Source organism: Lissotriton vulgaris, chromosome 3_1, assembly GCF_964263255.1.
Source record: "Lissotriton vulgaris chromosome 3_1, aLisVul1.2, whole genome shotgun sequence".
Lineage (NCBI taxonomy): Eukaryota > Metazoa > Chordata > Amphibia > Caudata > Salamandridae > Lissotriton > Lissotriton vulgaris.
In genome coordinates, this window is record NC_141689.1 from 1,551,700,719 (window position 1) to 1,551,727,720 (window position 27,002).

The window sequence follows — 27,002 nt, forward strand, 5'->3', positions numbered from 1 at the left end:
ATTGCTGATATATATGAGTAGGTCACAAAGCTAAGAGCCTTGTACGTATTTCCCCCTTTGGTCATCCTCAGGCTCTTCCAAATCTTTGGGTTGCTTATTACCTGGCACTGCTAAAGTAGAGTCTACTGCATCCTTTAACATGGATGGTAAATCGGATCTGGAAATAATGAGTAGCCTTCTTCTCTTGGTCCACTTGCATTTGCATTTTGTGCAGCATCTCTGATTCTTTGCCTCCCTCCACTAGATAATAGAGGACAACAATGCGCTAGTGCAACGTTGTTCCAGCTTTATGGTTGTTTGGTAACTGCTGCGCCCAGCAACACCAGTAATCCAAAATGCAGATAACTGACAACGGTGTAAAGAAAAACAAGATGAAAATGACAATGCATGGCTTATTTCATCGCCGAGGACAGTGCAAAATAACAGCGAAGTGTGCATGGAGGGTGGGCCATATATTAGGTAAATAGACATAGAAGATTTTCGTATATGCAAACTCTTATAACATGGGTGGTGCTAATCTATCTTTCGGAAAAATGCCACATATCATTATGTTATCACTGGGGTGAGGAGGACGGAGATAAAGAGGAAATATTCATTCACAGAGAGCATCAGTTTTATTCAGTCTGTATAGCCTAAAAGTAGTTCTGAACTGTTTGCCAAGGAGGCTGGCCCAGGCTACGGGTTTATTCCACTGGGCATTGGAAGCTGTTTTTTAAGGCAGGGGGCTGCTGCTGACACCTCTGCTACTTTCCCGATCTTCCCCAGGTCAAGTACAGTAAGCACAAGGATGGTTTAAGAAGTGCGAGGAAAGAGAGAAAATATAAAGAAACAAGAGGAAAAAAAGAGAATAATGAAAGAAGAAAGAAGAAAGAAGGTGAAGGGAACAGGGCTGGTTTGAACATTTTTTCGAGGGCTAATTTTTGCAAACAAGCATATTTCTCTATGGGATTTCCTACATTTCTTTTGTGTGCTTGCCTGTATGACACATATGTTTGAGTGCTATTGGGCAGAGTTATCCTGGAGTCAGCTGGCGCTGAACACCTGTGATGTCATCAATAGACTGCTGGTGAAGAGAAGGAGACATTTGGGAAAGGAGACATGGGAAAGAAGGGGTGAGACAGGAATGTTGTGGAGATACAAATTCAGGTAAAGAACAGAATAGTGTTACTTCAGGTAACCTGGGCAGACACCTTCGTACAGATATCCCTTGTGGTAACATGATTTTTGAGTTACATGGGGCCTCTCTCGGACTAAGTTCCGGGGGCATCATTTATGAGAAATGACGCATCAAAGCAGCGATGCGTCACTTCTCAGTGCCCACTCCTTGCGACATTCCTGATGTGTCATATTTAATGTATGATGCATCATGTCGCAAGGAGTTACAGATACATCAGTATTTCTGACGTATCTGTAAGCGCAAAAGTGACGCATTGCTGGAGTGTGTCACAAAAGTGACACAACTCTTCCAATGCATCATGGGGCAAGCCCCATGTGAAAGGGCCTGCGTCAGTCTTATGCCTGCTGTGAGGCAGGCGCAAGATTTTGACTCAACAGCGTCCTAAAATTGACGCAGTGACATTTCATAGATTTCACTGCGTCACTTCTACGACCCTTCCTTGCGTCAATAAGCCCCCTTGCATACAATATACCTGGCGCAGGTATAATGTGGCGCAGGGGTTTACAAAGTGACGCATCTACCTAGATGCGTCACTTTGTAAATATGGCGCAACAAGGTGCATTTTTTACGCCACTGGTGCGTCACAAAAAGTGACGCACAAGCGGCGTAAAAGTGACGCACAGCCTCATAAATGAGGCCCCTGGTTCCTGAATCCCCACGTGTGCTTCTGATAAATAAACCTCCCAATCTCATTAATAAAAGTTGCGGATGAGTGTAAAGGCCTGAGATAATTAGCATGTTGTGTGAACCGCCAAGAGTCACAATTGTGTTCAGCGAATACAAAACAGTAATCCCTGTGATTGCGATTTCCTGGCTGAAAGTATGACAGCGTTGGGCGAGACTGAGAAAATGGAAAGTGGGGAGAAATTGCATGTATGTAAGTGCTTCAGAGCTCCACATTTGGATTCTATACACAAATGCTGTAATGTAATACAACTAGATATATTACTTCACTTTTAGCTCATTCACTCTTGTCCACGCCCCGCCACCCATCCCCGACACCATCCATCCAACATGGGCAGGCAGCACATACACGCACACGCACAACAACACGCTGGAATGGAATAACACCACAGTAATAAACACGTTGCCAGAGAGGATGAAGAGGAAGTGTCCTTCCCAAAAATATTTGAAGTAGAGGATGCTGCCTCTCCCTCTGCCCCCACAATGAGAAGAGCTATTCTTAATATCGTGAATTCTTTGTTTAGAAATCCTGCCACGCTGCCACAATACCAGATTTCTATCCAACGTTTCACCCATTTCCTGTCCGAGAAGTCACTGCAATAAGCCACCGGCTCACAGGAGCAGAAAGCGGGGAAGCACTTTCAGCCAAGCGGCAGCCCAACATGATCTTCCAGTGTCCTCAATCGTTGCGCACACACACATATATTTATATTGTGTGTTCTAATATGCTCATAGAGCTAAAAGAGGCAGGAAGGCCAATACAAAAGAAACCCACCAATAAAAATAACTAAGCTTATAAGTGGCCATATACTCGAAATCACAGCTCTGGCACACTGTGCTATAATGGCCAATGCAGGCTTGCCATAGTCACACATGACCTTGCAGCCAGACTGTCGAGGCAGCAATCATAGAAGAAGAGAGGTGGGTATCCCAAAAAAATACTTAACAGACAGTCGAGAACAAAAGACCCCTGAATGTACATTTTCATTAAATATGTACACTAATCCCTTCTCACTGTAGGCACGCCCTGCCTTGCAAGGTCAGCTTTTGTCTTCACCTCTCGCGGCAGCATGGGAGGGTGCCTGCACAATTCCCTTGAGGGAAGATGCAGCTATGTGGCGCCACCATATGGGGCCAGGGGATCCTGCAAGGAAATCTCCAGACGTGGACACGTTGCCATTGCAAGCAATGCAACGCGTGCACGTTTTTGCCACCAAAGCTGTGCCGATGGTATTAGGTCTTTCTCCTAGAGGCGCATGCGCGCTGCATAGGCGAAACCTAAAAAGGAGATATCGCAAATCAATAATCACATTAACTTTCGAAGACATGCAATTCAGAAAATATTAGCAGCAAATCCTATGTACATTATGAAAAGATAAACACCCCACTTAAAAAGCACTTGCCAAAATGGGGAAAGTGCAAATGCTACTTTGTTGCAAGGTATGCAAATTATATAATCGCACAACTGCCTATATTTAAAAGCTACTCTAGACAGTAGTAAAAGCAGATAATACCTATATAAAAACTAAGTAAAAGAGCAAGGAATTCCTTCTTTTTATTGCACAGCTTACATAAATACATTTACACAAACTGTTGGGCCCAGAGCTTAGAGAAAAATATATTTTGGAAAGGGCTTGATAAAGTTTGCGAAAGAAAAGAAAATGTAACAAACTTTGGGCTGAAGCTTCATCTCATTGGCATGTCAGAATACTGGACACATCATACTGGCCAAGGAAAAATTCAAATGCCATCTTACAAATCCCACGCGAAAGCACGTTAATAACATTCCGCCCCAGGAAGAATGAATCCACCCTATATATGGACTTGGAGCCATATCTGGGGTGTTATGTAGGACTCCATAATCTTTGACAGTAATTTTTGAGGACATAATCACAGTTCTAAGATTATTTCTATTAACATTAAACAGGGATTTAACTTGAGCCACATCTTGCTTGGTCAAAGTTTCCAGACTATGGAAAAAATTAACCATCCCCAGCTCCTCGAACATGGTCTCTATAAAGTGAAACAAAGGGATATCCAACCCTCTATCACAGGCTAAGCAGTCTGGGACTATTTCCCTATTAAAGACTGTCAAGATTTTATTGTTTCCAATTATTAAAATTTATTACAAATACATTAGAAAATCATTCATTAAAAAATGTGCATGAGTTTTGTCATACTAAATTGAATAGTCCATAAAATTATTAAGTTCTAAATTATTTAATTTCGGTTGAGTTTTTCTTACTTGGCCGATCTTCTCAAGTTTGCATTTCATGCGCTTTTTAATAAATACTAACTTTGTCTATCAAGTGTTGGATTTAGCGTTTTCAACTTTTCTCGTCTCTCCAATTTCCACTTGCCGTAGAAGAGATTGTGCTTACCTCATGTATTTAACCCCCCTACAGGCCAATGTGGGGGACGATCCATCCAACCATCGAATTACAGCTTGCCTGCATGTTCGAATGTTCAAATGATTACAAATATTTTTTTAAAGCTGTCTCCTTAAGTCCATAATGGCTGGGCAAACACATAGTAGGTGGGTTAATGTTTCATTTTGATAACCACATAGACGACAATGTGGGTCCGTGTAACTAACTTTCCAGGATGGTAACAAGTCCTTTGAAAGCTGTAAGCCCAGCCGATGTTCTATATATCTGTGTTTTAGTGTCATATTAAAGTGACTTTCTAAATAAGGCTGCAGCTTTATCCCGGAATATGAATTTATCACTGTCCACCCATGTTGTCACTTCGAAATTATCGATTTGTCTTCCAAATAGGATTTCCATTTGACAGCATTATTTGTTATTTTGCGAAGCTGGTTCTGTCTGGCATCGAATCCCATGTCGATTGGATTCCTATGCAACTCAAGGATTGGGTCAAGAAATCTCCCCAACTGCGTGGCGTATGCTGTTTCTGCTGGATTTTGATTTCTTCCCAACACTGGCTATCCAGTGAGCCTTCCTCTGACAGACGTACTTTATGACAAAGTTTCGCAAAAGTACCCATGCTGCGAAACGTCTGATTCAGCAGGCCAAATTCTAGGCGAACCTGCGCAGGTGAGGCTGATTTTGGGAGGTTTAAAGCTGCCTTGTATATCTTTGTTTGTAGGCTGTTTAACAACCCCACCTCTTTGCCACACCAGGTGACTAATGCATATGAAAAGGTGGGTAGGGTTTGCGATTTCACTTTAAGCAGGTGTGTATATTTTGGACAACTTAATTTGTTCTGTAATTGCCGGAATGCATAGATCAAGGAATGTGATTTTGCATTTAGATCTGTTTTATGTTCCTTGTTAGCTAGGCCTTGCCTCAGTTTTAGACCTGGGTACTTGTAGGATACTTCCTCCTTTATTAGGGTACTATTTGCGTACCATTTAAATGTCAATTTTTTCGGGTCTACTAGGCGGACCACTTTGGATTTCTCTGTATTTAGTTCCAAACTTTCGTGCTCCAAGTAAGTTATCAGGGTTAATTCCTATCGAGCAGCACAGCAACAGTGGGGAAAACTTGATGGAATCCTCTGTGTACACCACCCCTAACTCCTGGTGAAACATGAAGGTGGAACAGGTAGGTGGTGATTCAGCATGATTACCAGCTTGGGTTACTCATAAACTACCATACTCACCTGGGCCCATAAACATTTACACATAAGCTGAATAATCACTGCTGCGATCACTATTTTATAACTTGCTTCGTGGTGAATTTACCTTTACACCAATTCTTACCAACCCTATCACCTTGGATCTTAATTTCCTCTGGTCAATAGACCAGGTTGTTAGTAGAATAGGTAGAAATGGCATTTACCTTTATTTCTTTACATGACGACAGACTCGAAAGAGTTTTAAAAGTTTTATCTAGTGAATACTTTTGTGAGTCAGATACCAATACATGTCATACACCAATTTATTTAAGGAAAATGTTCACGAGTAAGACACAATTACTTAGTTAAATCTCAAGAAGATGGTACCTGGAAAGGGTGGAATCAGAGAACAATACAAAGACATTCTAAACAGAATTATATTTACCTAGAATGGTGTGAGGACCAACCACTGGCCAAGGAGCTGGGAAAGGGCACTCCCGAGTAGTCAGGGGCCCACAGTTCAGAACAGGTTCAGGACAGGATAGGTGACCTCTTCTAAGTGCAACGCCAGCGTCACACCTCTTTCTGGTACTGCTCTCCTGGATACTTCCCCCTTCTAGATGGACAGGTTTGTCTTCTTCAGTAATTTCTCTTACTCTTCTCTCTCGATTCTTCTCTCAGAATGCTCAAACAGAGTTTCTGACCTCTGTGGCATCCACCGTATTCTGCGTCTGGTGGGTCGGTGACAAGTCTGACATCTAACTGACCAAGCCTGCCTCAGTTATACTATTCTACGTGTATATACCACCCCCAATGTTTCAATATTCATGAAAACCCCTACTTCTGATTGGACAAAGGGATGAGGAGAGGTCATCACACCATACTAATGTTATACTTTTACTTAGTTCATTGTTCAATATTCCCACCCCTTAATTTTACTTTCCAAAGCTTTATTCCCACCCGCATTTTACATTAGAAACCTATACAATGTATGCACATTTTGTCTTCTTCTCCTTCCCTTCTTCGGGTATAGAGGTAAAGTTCCCAAGGGCTTCATGGCTAAAGCGTCCTTGGCTGGGTTTCAAATAACACATAATGGCTTCAGACGAGTGTAGGCGGGCGTGCGCACGGATTAGATGGGATATAGATTTCAGTCATTTTTCAGGCCCAATTACGAACTAATAATAAAGCCAAAGAAAGACATGTTAGATCACAGAAATAAGTGCACTGTAAACCACTTATGCCTACTTTAATCCTATTTATTTATTTAATCTTTTCGCATTAGTAATTTAATAAAACATACAAGGTTTAGTTTAAGCACAGCATGTGCATTAACATGTGAGTTTCAAGCGGCCATCTTAATAGGTACTGCGCAACTGCAAAGATTTCCCTCCAAAGCAAAGGACATCATACCACGTAGATGTAGTAGACGCATGGGCAGAAAGTTCCCACGTTTTCGGCAGCCATTTTTAGACACTCAGTTTACTTACTTATTAGTAAGACACATAGACAAGCTTCCCGTAGATTGTGTAAAAAGGTGTAATGCAATTATTAGTATTTAAAAACATGTTGGTTACAGTATTATCCAAGCAAGTTTCTTTATGTATGAAATCTTGCTCCATCAATCCCCTCTTTGATGGCATTTTATGCCATCACTAATTTCAACCACTAAATCAGAGGCCAACTTTAGCAATTTCCCATTTCAATTTCTTCAATTCGTTTAGCTTTTCCATTTCCTTTATTATTTTGTCAACCTTTCATTCTTTTGTAAGTATCTCCTTTTTTTCTTCCAGCTGGATTGCATCATATATTCTCTTTCTTCCTTTCTCATTCTTTTCATTCCATTTTCTTTTTCTGCAGCATTTGCACTAAACCATTATTGTCAAAACTAAAAATATTATTCCCATTATAGGCATCAGTATTTGACCTACTATACTTTTGCCTACATTAGAAAACCAACTACCTATAGAGGAAATGCCATTTGTTAGTTTTTTCCATACACTGTCAACTTCGAGTGGTTTTATTTCTTCTTCCAAATCTGTGATTTTTTTTAAATATCCTTCAATTTCAACACTTTTATCTGGAATGTATGTGCAACAATGCTGCACATTCAACATTTTTCAGACTCCGCCCTCGTTAGCCAATAAAATATCAAGAACAAGCCGATTTTGTAAAACCATAGCTCTGACCGCAACCAATTCACTATTGATCAATAAAAATTCTCCAGCAGTGTCAGTCGATAAGCGATCAACCACTGTGGATATTTTACACATATTTTAAGTATTCAGAATTACTCCCACTGAAGGTATCAATGCACTGAATATGTCTCCTACAATTTCTGAAAAACTAACCCTATTATTGCGGGTTAGTAAATTACCATGTTCATTGCTTTCAGTGATTCTGTTTACATGATATATTTTAGGGAATGCTATCCCGAAATAGCAACTCCTGTACCAATGATCAGGCAGCTTAAAATAAGCTTTGTTTCCACATACATAATAAATTGCAGGAAATACTGGATCTGTTCCACCTTTTAGTCCCCATACCCCGATTACTAAGAAATTGTTTTCACATTCACTGGAACCAATATTTATATTGTTATATTCTGTCTTTAATCTATAGACACAGATTTTTCCTTTCTTTTCAAGGTCCAAGGGCATAGAAATATGAATCCTGCGAGTTGCAATTAATTCTTCTTTCTCAGCCCACTTAGGTATCTGAGGTTTTTGTTCAGAGGCCCTTCTAGGAAAATCCTGTCTCCATTGCTCAACTAAATTCCAAAATATATTTTCTTCTTCATCTAACTTACATGTTAAAATGTGCTTATGCGCTTCAGCTATATTTTTGGTTTTCATTGTTAGAAAATATTCACCCATGAATTGTGAATCTCTACTACTAATGATTGGGATCATGCTCTTTTGCAGAGGAACTTCAGAAAAAATCACATCTAGGTTAGAATAATAATATTGTAATGTTCCAGTTCTGTAAAATAAACTAGCTAAAACACTACAGGAAGTACCATATGCTACAGATGTCAGTAATTTCATACATACATAGCAATCACTAATTTCCATGGTCTCTACATAGTGTACTAATAGGTTTGCAAAAATATTTAAATCTGTTTCATTTTTATTCACAGTGTGAAGTAAATCTGTCTCATCTGGAGCTTCTAAATCTACTCTGTCTTGTTTAATGTTAGTCACTTTTCCATGTTCATTAGTGTTATTCTGTCTGTTCACAGTCATTAGATAGGGGATGGCTATTGTCAGTACCTACCATACTAGAAATACTAGAAATGTGCTACATATACATATTCTTCAGCATCTCTTTAGATAGTTTTGTTTCGGTTTTCCAGCAACTCTATTGTCAGCCATTTTGGACTAAAAAGATTTCTCACCTCTTTTGAAATTTTATACGGAATACAACCTGGGGAATTGTTTTTCTTCAAGTTGGTCTTACTTCTTCTTCAATTCGATCAGCATTTATTTCTTCATTATTATCTTCACTTATTTCAAGATTCTCTAAATCTTCAAGAATTACATATGTCCACTCAGGACCCTTGAATTTATTATTCAGTCTATTCAATCGTGGACTTCATGTATTGTCTTAATGTGATATTTCAGTCTCTTAATAATAATAGGTCAATTATCACCTTTCCTGACTCTTTTAGCTTGCACTGCGCTTTCAGCTTCTTTGAGAGTTCTTTTATTTTCATTGATTTGTGGCACACATTGATTATTTCCATCTTCTGAATTCCTCTCTATCTGACCTTGTCCAGGGCTTATCACCTTAGCCGTATCTGCCTGGATGAGTTTTTCTTTTCTAGTCTGACTCTGTTCAGGATTTGTTTGGATTGGTTTTTCTTCTTCTTCCTGAACTCGTTTTTCTTTTCCTAACTGGTCCTGCCCAGGTCTTTCAATTTCTTGATTTTCTTCTGCATGGGCGTGTTCTCTAAGACCTATCTGTCCCTTTATAGCTTTACTTTCTGTTATCTGAGCGTGTTTTTCTATCCCTAACTCGTCCTCACTTTTGTCCTGTCTTTCAAATCGAGTTTGACTTCTTGTTCTCACATTTACTTGAGGTATGTCCACTACTGAAATCCAGCCATCTTGACTAGTGCTAGGTTGTTCTTGATCAGCTACTTCAGGATCTGTTATTCGTGACCCTTCAGCTGTACAAACGTCAACAGCCTCAACTGCTCAAGTTAATTGAGGATCTTCTTCGTCAGGTGTTGGTACTCTTTTTGTGTGGCTTGCACAAATCCAAATAGGCAAGCACAAATCCAAATAGGCAAGCCTGCACATTTTACAGTTGTTGTTGTAACCAATATAACCTGATGTGGTTTTTCCCACCTTGGTGCTAAGCATGATGCTCGAGTGTGATTTTTCACAATTACCCAGTCACTGGGATTCAGATCATGCGCTTGGTTCTGCTGCCTGGCATCAGCGTCTTCCCCAACCTGGTGAGAGATAGAACACACTTGGTCAGCCAACTCTTTGCAATACTCCAGAACCAAATCATCAGATATATTCAACAGCTTGTGTCCTGGTATACATGCTTGCTTCATTGCCCTTCCCATGAGTATTTCATGGGGACTTAGACCAGCATTTTTATCAGGGATACTTCTGTGTCCCATCAGAACAAGAGGTAAAGCATCAGGCCACTCCAGCAGGGTGGATGCCCACACCTTTCTCAGTCTTGAATTGGTTGTGCCATTCAATTGTTCTGCCACTCCAGAAGCCTCCGGGCGGTATGCACAGTGCAGCTTTTTTTCAATTATAAATGTTCCACAAATCAATCAAATTATTTCATTATTAAAGTGTGACCCTCTGTCTGATTCAAAAGTTTGGCCACTGTCAAGCTGTCATTTCTTCTGGTCGGGTATGCTTCCATCCACTTTGAAAATAAACATACTATGTCAAGAATATAAATCAGTCCTCGACAAACAGGTAACTGAATGAAATCAATTTGTAGTCTTATAAATGGACCCTCTGCTTTTCCAATTCTTCCTGTGCTGACTACTGTTTTCCTGACTGGATTCATTTGTTGACATGTTAAGCATCTCTGACAAAGACTCTCTGCGACATTCCTGAACTTTATATTGAACCAATCTTGTTTAAAAAGTCTAATCATAGCATCTCTGCCTCCGTGAGGGTCCCCATGATACATTCTAGCCATGAGTGCAAGCATTCAGTCTGGCATCACTGGTCATCCATCCAGGTAAACCCACACACCATCTTCAACCCTTCTTTGACAACCCATTTTCACTCCTCCTTTTCTCTTATGTCTGCTTCATCTTGTAGGCCTTTTACTTCATCCCATGTTCCTAAACCCTCCACGTAGCATAAGTTGGTAGCTGATTCCACATGTTTCAATTTTATTGTTTACTGCTACTTTTTGTTTAGCACAATGTTGGGCAACTTGGTCAGCATATCGATTATCAGCTGTCACACGATCATTTCCTGATTGGTGAGCAGCGCATTTGACTACCGCCACTTTTTTAGCAATTTAATTGCTTCAATCAATTATTTTACGAAATAATAGGTGATCCTGAAGAAGACATGAAATCCCACTGCATCCAAAGCTTGCAAAGTCATGTACAACCCCATAACCATACTGACTGTCAGTGTAAATGTTTACTCTCTATTTTTTTCCTAATTTTACAAGCTTTAATTAAAGCTATCAATTCAGCTACTTGTGCAGACTTTACTCCTGGTAAATAGGATGCTTTGACTATTCCAGCCAATGTACACACAGGGTAAGCATCACTCAATCCTTCTTCTTCATGGCACATACACAAGCAATCTACAAAGAGCTCATGTCCTGCATTTTTCAAGGGTTCTTCCTGTATGTCTGGACAGGGTTTGGTACTTAGTTCAGTGAAGTCGAGACAATTATGATCAACTTCATCTTTCACCTATTCTTGATAAGGGTCTGGCAACAAGAATGCTGGGTTTACAACAGTACACCTCCCCATTGATACATTACTAGCCCCTGTTATAACTTGCTTATACTTTGCTGATCGACTAGGGGCAAGATACTGAGTTTGTGTTCTTGTCAATCGAATTTCAACTGAGTGTTGTACGTACACTTTTACATGGTGTCTTATTACAATTGATTTGCTCTGTTCCAGACTCATGCATGTTGCAGCTACAGTTTTTAGACAGCCTGGTAACGCAGATGCCATGGGGTCTAAAGTGGCAGAGAAATATGCCCAGGTCAACGCATTAGGCCATGTCTCTGGGTTAGGACTGAGAGTGCATAATTATCTCTCTCATAGCAAAATAATTCAAACTCTTTTGAGTAGTCTGGATACCAAGGGCAGGTACTTCACACAAACAGTTTCATAATTTCAAAAAAGCTGTTATGCTTTCATTGTCCCACTCCACTGGATTTCTTGCTATTTTGTTTTTCATTTTTATGAAAGGTTTGGCCAGAACTGCAAATACCACAATCCACTGCTGGCAATAACCTACAACTCCAAGAAACAACCTAATTTCTTTTTGGGTCTGGGGTAACTGCATATGTCTTATTATTTTTATTCTTTCTGTGGTCACTTTTCTAACTCCTCTTTTCTATTTGGTGTACCAAATATTTGACTAAATTTCGGCAACATTTTAATTTTTCTGTTCACCTTTTGCCAGGTGATTCAGTAATGCAATTGAATCAGTAACACAGTCACTTTTAGTTTTCAATGCGACTAATAAGTCATCAAGGTATTGTACTAGGACTGATTGTCTGGGCAAAACCAGAGATTCGAGACATCTTTTCAAAATGTGGTTAAAAAATGAAGGACTTTCAGTGTATCCTTGAGGAACACAATTCCAAACATAAACCCGCTCCTAAAATTTAGTAATACATATTTTTATTGAAAGAGTGTAGCACACACAAGACAGTAGCATCATTTGCAGCCATCACATCATTTCCATAGACCAATGACAAGAGGGAAAAATGGCTCAGTAAAGCCAACCGTTCCAATGTGAGTTTTGAGCTGCAGCCAAATAAGCTGTGCAAACACCATAATGTTAACAGAAGCAAAGAAAAAAATTAAAACCAACGAAAAACCTCCCCCTACCCTACCCTTCCCCCACCCCGCGTTCCAAGTCCACCACCTATACCATGCATACCATTGCGACTTTCATTCTTCCTCCGGGTGCTCAGGATTAGAGAGGCGTAGCAGCCTGAGGTAGAGAGAACATGTGGCCTCATGGAATTCCGAGGCCAATAGGGACAAGAAGGGTTGCCATAGCTCCACATATTTATAGCCCTCCCCCGCTAAGGTCAGTGAGAGCTTCTCCATCCCAAGCGCATGCAATAGGCTGTGAAGCCAGCCATTGAATGTAGGGATGCGTTCGGTCCGCCAGTGTGTAAGTATATTCTCCATGGCGGAGCCCAGCGCAATTGCAATCAGACAGCCTTTGGGAGTCCCAGGAGAACGTACGAGGGGAGGCGCGGAACTTCTGTTTCAAAATGCGTATCTATCTCATCTAATATTTGCTTCCAGTAAGCCTGGAGGTAAACACAATCCCACAGTAAGTGGACCAAGGTACCCACCTGCCCGCAAACCCGCCAATATGTTGCCTCTTTCGTGTGATCCATCGCGTGGATACGCTATTGGGTGTAATACCAATATGTAGCAATTTTGGTGAGAGTGTCAGTAAGCCCCATATGATACGCCGAATGCCTGGCCCTATAAAATACTCCCTACCCCTCTTTATGTCTTAGTGTCCTACCCAGCTCTTTTTCTCAACATGCTTTACCCGCACTGTAGGTATGAGCGTACCTAGCCAGCAGCATCTTATATAAATCTGAAATTAGTTTTTTGACTTTTTCGCGTGTGATTAGCCAGCGTTCATAGGGCAGAAGATGTCTGTGGGCCACGGGGCACACCTGTTCACTGAGTGTCCAATGTCACAATTGAAGGTAGTGCAACCTCTAAGTCTCCGGCATCTCGTATGTTTGCAGAATCTGGGTGAAAGGGATCACACCCTTCGCTGAATACATGTGAAAGAGGCATCGGCAACCCGCTGGTTACCACATCGCATAGGCCACTGAGTTGGTACCTGGTGTGAAGTTGGGGTTCTCTATCAAAGGGTAAGCAGGGACGGGAAAGTGGTAAGTTCGCGTTTAACGTTGGTTTGGTCCCAAACTTCCATGGGGACTCGTGTAATATAGGACGCATAAAGATTAGGGGGCCGATGCTGCTTTTGGAGAAATGGAATTTCCTGTAGAGGTCGGCAGGCCACAGCTTGATCTTGAAACTGCCAATGTTTCTCGGACTCCCACCTACTCCACTCCGCTAGGAGGCTCCATTGAGCTGCCTGGAAGTAAAGCAGAAGGTCTGGTACCTCCAGTCCCTCACCCTTCGGCTGGAGCGTCGCCAGTCTCATTTTTAGATGCAGCTTTCTCCTATTCCAGGTGAACTGGGCCAATTCCAATTGAGTTTGCTGTATCCAACCCGCTATTCCTCCCCGCTGGTGGCAGGGGAGGAATAGTGCAGAACAAGTATAAAATCTGGGGAAGAATGGTCATTTTGACCGCAGCTATCCTACCCAACCAAGACAGCAGGTAGTGTTTCCACCGACCCGATTCCCGCCTAATTTTCTGCCGCAGTAGAGTATAGTTAATATTAACCATATCAACAAGTGAGGGAGCTAATTGGATCCCCAGATACAGGATAGCCCCCGTTGCCCATTGGATGGGAAGTGAGCGTTGTAGGTGTTCTCAGGTAGACTTCCCTAGAGACAGATCAAGAGCCTCCGACTTGCCCGTGTTAACTTTGAAGCAGGAGCATTGTGCAAAGAGTTCTACATCCTCCAGGCAGGTAGGCAATGATTCTTGTGGGTTAGACAATGAAATCAAGAAATTGTCCAACTAGAGGCTAATTGTATGGACATGGCCCCCAAATTTGATCCCCACCACCTGTGGGTTGAGCCGCAGCTTCTGCGCTAAGGGGTCCATATAGAGGGCGAAAAAGAGGGGCGACAAAGGGCACCCCTGCCTAGTGCCTCTCTCAATGGGGAACCGAGGGGACGTGTATCCGTTAAGCCGCACTACAGCCGTTGGAAACTTGTAACAGTTCAGTACATATGCGCCAAATTTTGCCCCTAAGACTACCTTCTCCAACACTTTCTCCAGATAGGGCCAGTGCACCCTATCAAATGCTTTCTCAGCGTCAATAGCCAGCATTAAAAATTCTCTGCGCGTTTGAGTCGCTTTTTCGATTAGGTGCAGGGCCCTCTTAGTGTTGTCCGAGGTTTGTCATTCCGGGATGAACCCTGCTTGGTCCGGGTCGATTAAGCCACCCATATGGGACGTGAGGCGGGCCGCCAGGATCCCCGTGTACAGCTTAAGATCCAAATTAAGGAGAGAGATGGGGCGGTACGCACCACATTGCGACTTATCCTTCCCTGGCTTAGGGATGACAGCTATTGTATTGCCCCAGGCTCTGAGAAGGTATTAAAGAGACGTTTGAGGAGGTGAGCAACCTGCGTACAAAGGGTCTTGTAAAAGACCACCGGAAAACTATCCGGGCCAGGCGCTTTGGCCACCTTAAGGCGGGAGATGACAGAGATAACCTCTTCCAGCCGGATTTTGAGCTCTAGATGCTCAGCCTGCTCCTTCGTCCATCACCACCCCCTTTTGTACCGCTTCGTGAGGGCAGGCAGCGGGACAGAGGCTAGGAAAACCTCCCCATCTGAGTCGTTCAGGGGGCACTGGTATAGAGGTCAGTGTAGAAGTCACTAAAGGCAGTCACAATACCCAGGTCATCAGTGAGGCACCAGCCGTCCGGTCAGAGAATTTCCCGAACAGTTTGTTGCTGGCGAGCTTCACACAACCTGTGGGCTAACAATCGCCCGCACCTATCCCCGCCCGTGTAGTAGGCATGTCGGAGTCTCAGCGCCGCAAATTCCACCCTATCCTGATCAATAGCTGCCAGTTGTTGCCTCACTGCTTTAAGTTGCCTCCAGATCCGTGGAGCCCCTGTGCGTTGGTGCATGTGCTCCAACTCCCTCGTGTGTTGGATGAGTTCTTCCCGCTTGCGACTATGTTCACTGTTATCTGCCATTGAGATTGCAATAAATTCCCCCCTAAGGACTGCTTTCAGTGCTGCCCGCTGAGTAGCGAGTGTGGTGTCTGTGATGCTGTTGTGCAAGAGGTAATCCATGATAACGCCCTGAATTTTGGTGACTACCTCCTTGCGGTGTAGTAGAGTCTCCCTAAGGCGCCATGTCCGCTGCGCGCGCTGAATTGGTGGGAAGGCTGGTACAACTGTCACCGGAGCGTGGTCGGAGAGAGATGCAACCCGGATCTCCAGCTCGGTTGCCAACCCCCATAGTGAATCCGTCGCTAGCAGGTAGTCTAGACGCGCGGATGTTTTGTGGGCATTAGAATAATATGAGTATGCACGTCCCTGGGGGTGGAAGCTACGCCATAAATTAATAAAACCTAAGTCATAAAGATGGGTTAGCCCCTCCGCTGAAAGAGCGCCAGTTTGCGAGGAGCACTGGCATGATCTGTCTAGGATATTGTCAAACACTAAATTTAAGTCCCCTCCCAGCTGAATGTGGTGATCTGGAGTGACGGTAACATCTGTGAGGGCAGAGTGAAAGAACTTTTCTTGACCCTAATTAGTGGCATAGATTGAACGTGTAATCTCCCAGGGCAAACCTGTATGTCAACAGCCTGCTTTTTATCTCAGCCTCTTTCTGTATGATCTTTCCCTTAAACCTCTGGGCCACCAGAATGGCTACTCCTGCTGTTTTATTAGGTCCTGAGGTAAAAAACTGGTGTTGCAATCCCTCTGCAAAAGATGCGTCTCCTGCAGGAGACAAATGTCCGCCTGTGAGTGCTCTAGACAGGAAAGGACTGCTTTGTGCTTTACGGGGTAATTCAACCCCCTCACATTTAAAGTGAGTACCTTAAGTTCTGTGGTCATCATCTACTCTACTAGGGGGACCGGAAAGCAGGAAAGCCGTGCTAGTGCCACGAAACCTAAAAACCAAGGGCGCCAGCTGTTCCAAAAGGACTAAGAATTGTGTGTCTATCTCAACCCCAAGCACCCAGTGGACAAGGAACACTTAACCCTCCTGTTTCCCTCCCCCTCCCCCTCCCGAAAAACAAACATTCCCCCCAACATGAAATCCAAAATTCAAGAACACATTGTCCATCATCTGCAGGTGAATGGGAATGTAGTACCACAGGATAATTTGATCAGTTTACAACAACCCCCCCCTCCCGCCGACGGCCTGGCAAGAGAAACAAGCAATCAAACACCCATAAGGAATATTAACATGAAAGTCAGCTGGGGTGGGGTGAGGTCAGCACAGTTGCGACTGCTTCTATTGCAGCGCGCTGTCCATCCTTAATCTTGGCCGCTGAGGGCTTCTTTAAGCGGCGCCTTCTACCTTGCTGGTGCCACCGGAGTATAGAGGCATCCGATTCTCCAGAGTGGCCCGCCGACTCATCCTCCTCAGCTGGTGGATCTATACCCAGCGGGCGGCATGCTTCCTTCAGAGATCGGAGCTGGTAGAGCTTATTGTCTAGTTTGAACACTAGGCAAAATGGGTGTCCTCAAATGTAGGAGATGTTGTGCTGTCGGAGGTATGCTGTGACAGGTTCTACGCTTCTGCAAAGTAAGTGCGGACAAGTCCTGGAATTAGACTGGGGATTGATTTCTAAAGGACAGGGGGTGTAGCTGCCGTGCTTTCTGGAGGATGTCTTCTTTTTTGCGGTAATCCTGCGCGCATACTAGGATGTCCAGTGGGGGAGTTGACGTGGGGCGTGAGGGTCCCACCCTATGTACTCTGTCCAGTCTGAGTTCTGACTCTAAAGGGCGCCCCAAAATGTGATTGAAAAGTTCTCTTGTGAATCCGAACAGATCTTTGGTGTCTTCGGTCAGCGTCACTCCCCGAACCTGTACATTATGGTGACGAGAACGGTTCTCCAAGTCCTCTAGGTGCATTTGCAGGTCTACTTGTTGGTCCTGGATCCACAGAATCTCCTGCTGTAGTGCCTCGATTTCGTTGTCTCTCCCATCATTCTTGGTTTCCAGCTTGGCCAGACACTCCCCTATGCCGTCCACACCTCCGCAAACCTCCTTGATCTCCTCTGAGAATTCCTTTTTTAAGGTGTGAATATCATCTCTCAAAGTGGTAAACAGTGATTCCAAGAAGGCCTTGGTAATGGGTTCCCAGCCATCTGTTTGATCCGAGGCGGGACGGGCAATGTTTGTAGCCATGTCCATGTTGTTGGCTCGCCTGGGCTTTGGCGAACAAGTCCTTCACGGTTTTGTCTTTGCAGACCCTCGAGGTGGACATAGCGTGCTTTGTGTGCTCCAGGAGTCACCCGCCAAGCTCACCCCCTCCGGCGCCACTCACGAAGTTCGGGAGGTCTGGGTAGCTTCTCACACTTCATGGAGGTTCCGCTCAACCAAGGGCCCCCACAATGTGGGCCCCGTGATGGGCTATGGCTGACCTGCTCACTGCGCCAGGTTATGTACCCCTGAAGCTCTCCAATCTACACCAATGAGCGTTGAGTCCACAGCTGGACACTCCCTGTGTCCTCTGTCGGTTCGTTCCCACCTATGTCTCCAATCAACCCACTAGGCCACACCACGAGGCAGTCCACCACTTGCTGCAGGCTCGCTAGCCGTCTCCCACCAGCTCAAAGGCACCAGTCGGCCCATCGGATCCAGCTCTGCACAGGGCCAGTCCCGAGACTGCCGCGGGCCGGACACCAAAAGGGCGATCTCTCTCGCTGCCTCCATAGTCCCCCCAAGTGCAAGCTGCGGGCAAAATTACCTCAAAAATGGCCTCCGGCTCCGTCCAGCAACAAGAGGCTCCCCAGGGCCAGGCCCTCTGTCTCTACACTCTACCAGTCATGTTGTGCCCAGCTGGCCTCCTCCCTAAGTCCAGGGACTTCCTCCAGCCTCACTGCGGCCCAAGTCTCCGCTCTCTCCCTGTGCTACGCTGGGCCTCGGGTCGCCCCTCCTAGAGTCCAGCCACCACATCCAGCTTCCCTGGGCCTCTTCGTGGGTCTCCTCAAATCACCCCCGGGGGCTGTGGCAGTACTCACCACCGGCTAGCTGCTTCTGGCATTCACAGATGGCTCTCCATCACCGTTAGCACCCCAGACTGCGACCAGGCTACTCCATCTGCTACGGGACACCAATGCCCCCTCGCCTAAGCGCCACCAGCGCTCTCCGCTGCCCAGTCGCGGTGGGCCCACTCCAGCCCTCTCACCGCACGCGCAAGTCACCGGCCCCGTCCACCAGCTAGAGGTTCCCCAGGGCCAAGCCCTCTCCCTCCAGGCTCTGCCAGTCGTGTCGCCTGGTGTGCTGCGGGCCTCCTCCCCAAGTCCATGGCCCTCCTCCGGCCTCACTGTAGCCTAAGTCCCCGCTCTCTGCCTGTGATGTGCCGTGCCTCTGATCACCTCTCCTAGGGGTCAGCCACTGCATCCAACTTCCCTGGGCCTCGCCACAGGCCTCCTCAGCTCACCCCTGGGTCCGTAGCAGTACTCACCACCGGCAGGCCACCTCTAGTATTCGCAGGTGGCTCTCTGTCATTGCCAGGCTCCTCTGGCCACCACGGGACACCAACGCCATCCTGCCTGAGAGCCGCCAGCGCTCCCGGCCACCCAGTCTTGATGAGTTCCCTCCTGCTTTCTCCTCGCGCGGACACGGGAGGGCCCAGGCACCACCACCTGGGGCCCTCGACCGCGTGTGCGACGCTGTAGCCTGCTGCGGAGCCTCACAAAATGGCACTTCAGCCCTCCTCTGCCGCGGCTCTCAGTCCACACTTGCACGGCCACAAACTGCAAGTGACCGCCACAACCTCCAAGGTATCGCCCGGCCTCTGCTGGTCTGTTCAGCTCCAGGCCCTGCCTCAGGACCGTCAGCTCACTGTTCGGCGGGTTTCCTCCTGCCAGAAAGCACCAGGCCCCTTCGCTCAGCCCTGTGGGGGAGGGGCGCACTCCCAGCCGTTTGCTCGCCCTCGCCCGCACACCACTCACCGGAGCTGCCACCTGTCCGCTCAGGCGGACAAGCTGCCCCTGCGACCAGGACAGTTCCCCAGCTAGGGTCAGCGGACATGTAAACGGCCAAAAGCGGTGCTTTGAAGTGGCCGTCGGCGGGAGCAGGAGAGCAACACGTCTGCTCATGCCGCAATCTTGGCCACGCCCCTGCTACTCAAATTTAAAGGAAAATAAAAACTGACTATTAGGACGCAATGGGATGGAGAAAAAGGCATGGCATAAATCAATTACAGTAAACCACCCTACCGTCCATGGTATCTTGTATAAAATTACTGCTGAATTTGGCACTATAGGGCAACATGGTACGAAAATTTTATTAATCTTTCTCAGATCTTGAACCACCCTATATTTCCTGTTCGGTTTCTTTATGCCAATTATGGGTGAGTTACAAGGACTACTCATTTTTCTTACAGAATGTCGATACATTTCTGCTGTTATTATTCTGTATAAGTTTACACTCGTTTTTTCAATGCCCAAACTTTCCGCACCAGTGACAGGGAAACTTTTTCTTTGCCTCTTCACTGCTCAATCGCCCCCTTTGTTTACCTTCACTATTTTCACCTTGACCTTGCCCTTTTCTGTGGATTTCTGTCTGATTATTTAGCTGGAGTTTTTGCTGTTCTGCTAATTTAAGTTGGGCCCAAATTACTTTTTCTCCTAACTTTTTTTCGTCTGTTATAGATTTCATCCCCATAGTACTTTGCATACTTGAGGATTCCATCTATGGGTTTGCTTGCCAGCATACCATGTGCTGTTTGATCATTTGTGATATTTCCAATCTCAATCCAGACACAAACCGATACCCGAAATGTGTCATCTCTTTACTTTCAATATTCTCAAACCCACTGTACTGCTTAAACACCTGTAAAAGACATTCATAGTAGGCATGTACTGACTCTTCCTTTTCTTGGGTTGTTCTGTCTATTTTTAACCAGTCAGTTTCTTTTGGGGGAATCTTTCCCTTCAAAAAAGTGAATTCTTGATGATTTTTTCATTACGTCTTCTGGCGGAGCACCTGTCTTTGCATCCCTCGGGTATTTATCATTGGGCTAATCTACTGCAATTTTACATTCTGTCCACAAATCAGTAGATACAACTATGTCAACTATGTCAAATAAACCATCCAAATCTTTCAATAGAACTTTTGAGACCTTCACAAACCTTTCAACTTGCCTCTACCATTCTACTGGTTTTTCTCTAAGCTTTCAGAAATCATTAGTAAAAGATAAAATATCCTGTCGAGTCCACAGGACATGTACATGATGTCCTCCTGGATCTTCTCTCATTGGGCACAATCTTTCCACCTTTTCTGCTTCTTTCATTAAATACCCAGATGTTCGATTCGGCTGTGCTTCTTCCTTTTTCTTTGTCCACCTAGTTTTCCACCTTTCTCTTCATTTTTGCAACAGTGTGAACAATTCTTTTATCTGTAATTTCCCTCCTGACACGTTCATATTTTCTAAATCCTTATCAGAAAATTCTGCTCTATAAGGTATCTGCAAAACTTTAGATTTCCCTATGTCAAGTCCCATTTCTGAGGCCAAATTCATCAACTTTCCATGATATATTTTTGTATTTCGGGTGATGCTTCTGCATTTAAATATCAACTCTTCCTCACTAAAGGTGTTTAATTTTTCTATCCCAACATTCTCAGCTATCATCTCTTATAATTCAAATCTTTATTTAAATATCTCCAATGTGGGGGGGTTTCGGTCTATCTATTTCCTTAGACCATCTTTCTATTATCACCTGGGGTTACCATTCTGGCACTTCCCGTTCCTGTAGATGTCTCAATTTGCACTTCTTTCGAACAACTTGGTGTGACTTTTCTGACCATCAATTATTATCTGTTCTTTTCTGGGTTGCATGATCGGTGTAGTCATGATAGTCATGTAGTCATAGTTGTTTAAGGACAGTTTTGCTTATCCCCATATAAGGGGACGTGCTGCAGGATTTGTGTTTAGCTGGGTTATTTTCGGAATAAATTCACTTCTATTTTTATTTATCGCTTCCTTTTCTCTTTCTTGAAGTACCCTTTCCATTGTTATTTCATCTACAACCTGCGGAACTGTTGTCAGAATCGGGGCACTAGGGGTAATTCTATTTGATTCTTCTGGATACAGTGGAGGATTTTTCATTAAATATCTTCAAAATATTTATCTTCCGAATGTCCACTACCTGTCATTAAATGTTTTCTTTTCTCTGTACATTTACCTCCTATGTGTTCTTCTGTTGTTAGTACAGGATATAATTCTTCCACCAACATGGCTTGTCTCCATTGTTTCATCTGACTATCTCGAGTTTCTCGAGGAAATTTGGGATAAAATGTACTTACATTCCTGTTAATTCATGATCTATCACGCTCAAAGGCTTCAGTTTCCCATTCTTCCAAAGCTTTGTACTGGGTTAATCTAGGTCTTGGTTCTAACTTATTCACATATTTCGTAAATTATATAAAATTCTTCCATTAAATGTTCTGTACTCACGAAATGTTAACACTTCATCATCTTTTGTATAATCTAACCAATTTTCTAAACATACACAGGTGTGATAGCCTCTTTCCATCATCATGTATGATGCAGGCGTTTTCGGGGGAGGGATAAGAATTCCTTCTCTAGTTTTAATGGGTTTGTCTTTTCTTAAATAATTTTTAATTCTCTGCATAAATGATTTTTTTTTCTTTTCTCCATACATTTTATATGAATTTCCTTTCATACTTTCTCTCTCTATTCTTCTCTCAGAGTGCTCGAACAGCGTCTCTGACCTTTGTGGCATTCACCGTCTTCTGTGTCTAATGGGTCTGTGACAGGTCGGTGACAATTCTGACATCTAACTGACCAAGCCTACCTTAGTTATACTATTCTACGTGTATGTACCACCCCCAATGTTTCAATATTCGTGAAAACCCCTACTTTTGATTGGACAAAGGGATGAGGAGAGGTCATCATACCATACTAATGTAATACTTTTACTTAGTTCATTGTTTAATATTCTGACCCTTAATTTTACTTTCCGAAGCTTTATTCCCACCCGGAATTCACATTAGAAACCTACACAATGTGTGCAAATGTTGTCTTCTTTTCCTTCCCTTCTTAGGGTCAAGAGGTGAAGTTCCCAAGTGCTTCATGGCTAAAGCATCCTTGGCTGGGTTTGAAATAACACATCATGGCTTCAGACGAGTGTGGGTGCGCATGCGCATGGATTAGGTTGGACGGGGATTTCAGTCACTTTCCAGGCCCAATTACGAACTAATAATAAAGTCAAAGGAAGACATGTTAGAACACAGAAATAAATTAATGCACTGTATACCACTTATCCCTACTTTAATCCCATTTATTTATTTAATCTTTTTGCATTAGAAATGTAATAAAACATACAAGGTTTAGTTTAAGCATAGCATGTGCATTAACATGCGAGTTTCAAGTGGCCATCTTAATAGCTACTGCACAACTGCAAAGATTTCCTCCCAAAGCAAAGGACGTCATACCACGTAGCTGTAGTAGACGCATGCGCAGAAAGTTCTTGCGTTTTTGGCAGCCATTTTTAGTCACACGGGTTACTTATTAGTAAAACACACAGGCAAGCTTTCCCTAGAACGTGTAAAAAGGTGTAATGCAATTATTAGTTTTTACAAACATGTTGGATACAGTACTACATGTTACTTGAGAGGATTGCATCCGAGCAAGTTTCTTTACGTTTGAAACCTTGCTCCATCAGTGGGACACCCAAAACGCTCCACAGTACTCTAGTTTGCACCCCCTGAAGAGACTTGGGGTTACCATAGCCCCATTTACCCTCACCATACATCAGGATGGGGAGGCATTTCCTCCTATACACCTCCAGAAGAAGGACTACAGGTTTTTTACCACTGTGTCTGGCCAAGTTAAGAAATATACTCAACTAAGCCATGCTATTTTGCCTGCTGAGAAGCAAAACAATTGTACTTAGTCTAAACCATGTTAAAAAACCATGTTAAAAGTGGTTAAATGCGTGCACTGAAATACAATGGCAATGACATGTCCTTCTGGCTATGAGCAAAGTCGTTTTCCTTTGTAAATACATTGTGAAATGCAACCTGTGAGGGAATAATCAGTGTTTTCCCAAGTCAAAGTTGGATGGTAATGACATAAAATGTGAGCTTTTCGATGTACTAATAAATGTGTGGACATGGGTTTAATATGATACTTTCTCTAAATAATATGGTTTATTGGGCCATGGGTAGCTGGTACTATAAGGCTTTGGGACTGTGCCTTTGCCCTTTTGTAGCCTCTCTGTTTGAGTAGCTACTGAAATACATTTTTAAAATGAACCAGTTTGTTTGAAGTTCCTCCAAGTGAAAGTCATGTTTTTTCACAAGCCCCAGTGTGCCTGTGTGAATATGAGGCTGACAATGCACAGCAGAGCTGACAGGGCTCACCCATGTACAGCCCATATGATTTTTCTTGACGCAGTAACATCACTGGCGTATGTCTTCCTCCACCATGAGCGGTTATGGAAAACAACCTTGGGCATTTTACTATCCTGCCCCGACTTTTAAATACTACATGCCACTCAGTTGCTGATATTCCACTGTCTCGCATCGCTTCAAAGGGTGTGATGTGATCAGCAAGCCTTACTGACCACACCTCACTCTATGATGATTTGAGAAAGGGTGGGTTAATAATAGGCCTGGGACAGAAGTGACCAAGCAACGCTGCCACACTACGCAGACTTCCGCAAGTATTGGAATTCATTAGGTCTGGCGGTTCCCACAGATTTTTTTTTAGCACTGGGCATTAGTCCTGGAAAATCTGTGCGAACAGCACCCTGGCAGCACAGGAGGATGATGCTTTTTTCTGCCACTCAAGTAGTTATTCTACTTGCTCAGCAGCTTCCGCAACGGGAACAGAAGATTTTTCAACAAGAGCAGTCGTGACCACTCGCAAATGCCCACATTGAGAAATCTTGCCAGATACTGGTCTGAAGTAAAATTTTCCTTGCTCGCACTTCCCAACTTAATGTTAGTGAGCATGAGTGAGGAAAAAACTCCACTCCGCTAAGTGCAGAGCAGAGTTCACCACCCAAGCTTAGTTAATAAGTTTGTCACCGGACATCACAGAGCTTACATACTTATTTTATTAAAAAAGTATATGACACTTAAAATTCCCCATGCCACACACCGTCCCAAGAAGCAGGGGAGTTGCTGAGACAGAGGAATTTTAGTGCCTAAAAAACATCATACAGTGCTCCTCTGTCTCGGAGACAAGAGTGCTTGACTGGATGTGACCTCTAAAAATGCCTAGGACACCAGAGACGAGCATTGCCTGAAAGACAAGTAATTTGGAGCCTTTGAGCATTTATCTTTTGAAAATAAGTGAAAATTTGTTTTCTCAGCTCTACCGCACCTTCTCTGTCCCTATAAGTGCTGGTGTCTCTCCAAGGCAGTGTGAGAAATCAGGACATGTTTGCAGTGTCCCCCCACATTCTGCCCCTATTTTGCCCACTAGATGCTGGTTTTCTGACTCTGACTGTGCCCTGGGCTCTGCTAACCAGACCCAGGGCCTGTGCTCTTTTCTTTTTTTTTTGTATTCCTCATATACCAATATGGGCATTATGGGTAGAGAATCCCAACCTCTCTCCTCTACTCAAGATGTTCCGTCTCCGTTGTTTTGCAGCCCGAGGATAGAGAGAAAGGGAAAGCCCCTCCAGTAGCTACTGTTTTTCTTAATTCACTCCATACCACTCTATCTGGATGACCATGTGGTAGTTTGGAGGCAAAGAACCAACAGTGCCCAGGTGAAATCATTGGAATATCCTCATCTGTTTCGCCATGCCACAAGGGCCGCCCAGATCTTACCATAGCTTGTACTATCACAGGCCATGTCAGACTCGCTTGTGTAGATGATATATTTCAGGCACTCTGAAAAAGTGGGGACATTTTCATCCTTCCAGGTCCTGCATATTTCTCTCCTTGCCAGTATGGTAACATAAAAAATACATTTGGACGCCATCTCATTGAGATGGTAGTCCATGGCTAGCCCATACAGAATCAACCCCGGGGTAACCACTAGTTGTATACCTAATACATCAGCCAGAAAATCTTATATTTTAGAACATTAATTTTTTAACAATGGGCATTCTACAAACATGTGGAAATCATCCGCAGCCAAGAGTTTACATCTTTGGCAATAATGTTCTAGACTCGTGATTTTAACTAATTTTTTTTGGTGATATATACACTCTGTGCATTGTAAAAAGATGATTTCTTTTAAGGGTGGCTGGCTTGACCACTGCATTTAGCATAGTGAAAGAGTCCACCCAAAGGTCCTTCAGGTTATTAGGGCTTAGACCCATAATGCTGCCCCACTATCTTTGGAGTTCGGGTTCTGTCACTCCCTCTGCCTCAATCAGGGCCCAGTACCAGAAGGAAAGCTCTTTTTTTACCATCTGCCCTTTCTGCTTACTAGATCAAACTTTGGATTGGGTGCGTTAGAATCCCATGACATAGTTGCTCACCAACCTGACAGCTGATAGTACTTAAACCTAGTTAGAGTCAGTCTGTCAGTCCAGATAAACATTCCCGATCCAAAAGCAATGAATCATTTTGCAAGTCACGCCAGAGTGTTATTCCTGCTAATTTAAGAGGGCATGATAGCTGATCATTGAGACAATCTGGCGTCCCTGGAGAGTCCCATATCGGGGCCTGAGGCGTAGAGTAGGGAATTCCCAGCCCTTTCCTAATAAATATCCAATTTTTCAGGGCCGCACCCAGGATCTTCAACCTCACCTTCTTATAGAACCTTGGATCGCTGTACTTAAAGAAAAATTATTCATGCACTTGTGGAATACCATGGAATAGTGCTTGGAACAGTAGACCTAAGGAGGATGCATCAGCCTTATCTGCCAAAAGTCTAAAGTTCTTGAAGTGAAAAGAGTGACAATAGATAAGTAGGTCTGGCACAGCTAACCCTCCAGTTTTTATATTTCTCCTCAATTTTTTCCAAGAAATTCTTGGTGTCTTTGTGTTCTAGATGAAAGAACCAATTTTCCCCTGTACTTTAGCTATGTCAAAGGGACTAAACGTTAGTGATATTGAATTGAAAAGAAAAGTGATTTTGGGTAGAATGATCATTTTAATTAGATTCACTCTTCCAAAGATGTTCAGCCGGAGGCCTGACCAGCGTTGCAGAAGGCCGCAGACATCCCAATAAACACTATTTAGATTTTATTTTCGATATCTCTGAGATATCCTGAGCCAAATGTATTCCAAGGTATCTCATACTTGACTTTACACCCGGGGCCACCACCTCCTGGTTCCATTGCATGATCTCAGTTTTTTCTTCATTTATTTTATATCCCAAAATTTCCCCAAAGGACTCCGCCTGATCAAATAACCTGTGGATGGCCACTTCCAGATTTGAGGTAAACATTAAGAGATCATCTGCGTATAGGGCAAATTTTAAAGCCAGATCTGCGATGTTAAAAGATTTAATTAAAGGGTCTGATCTTAGCTGACAGACAAAGGGTTCAATGTACAAGTTGAACAAAA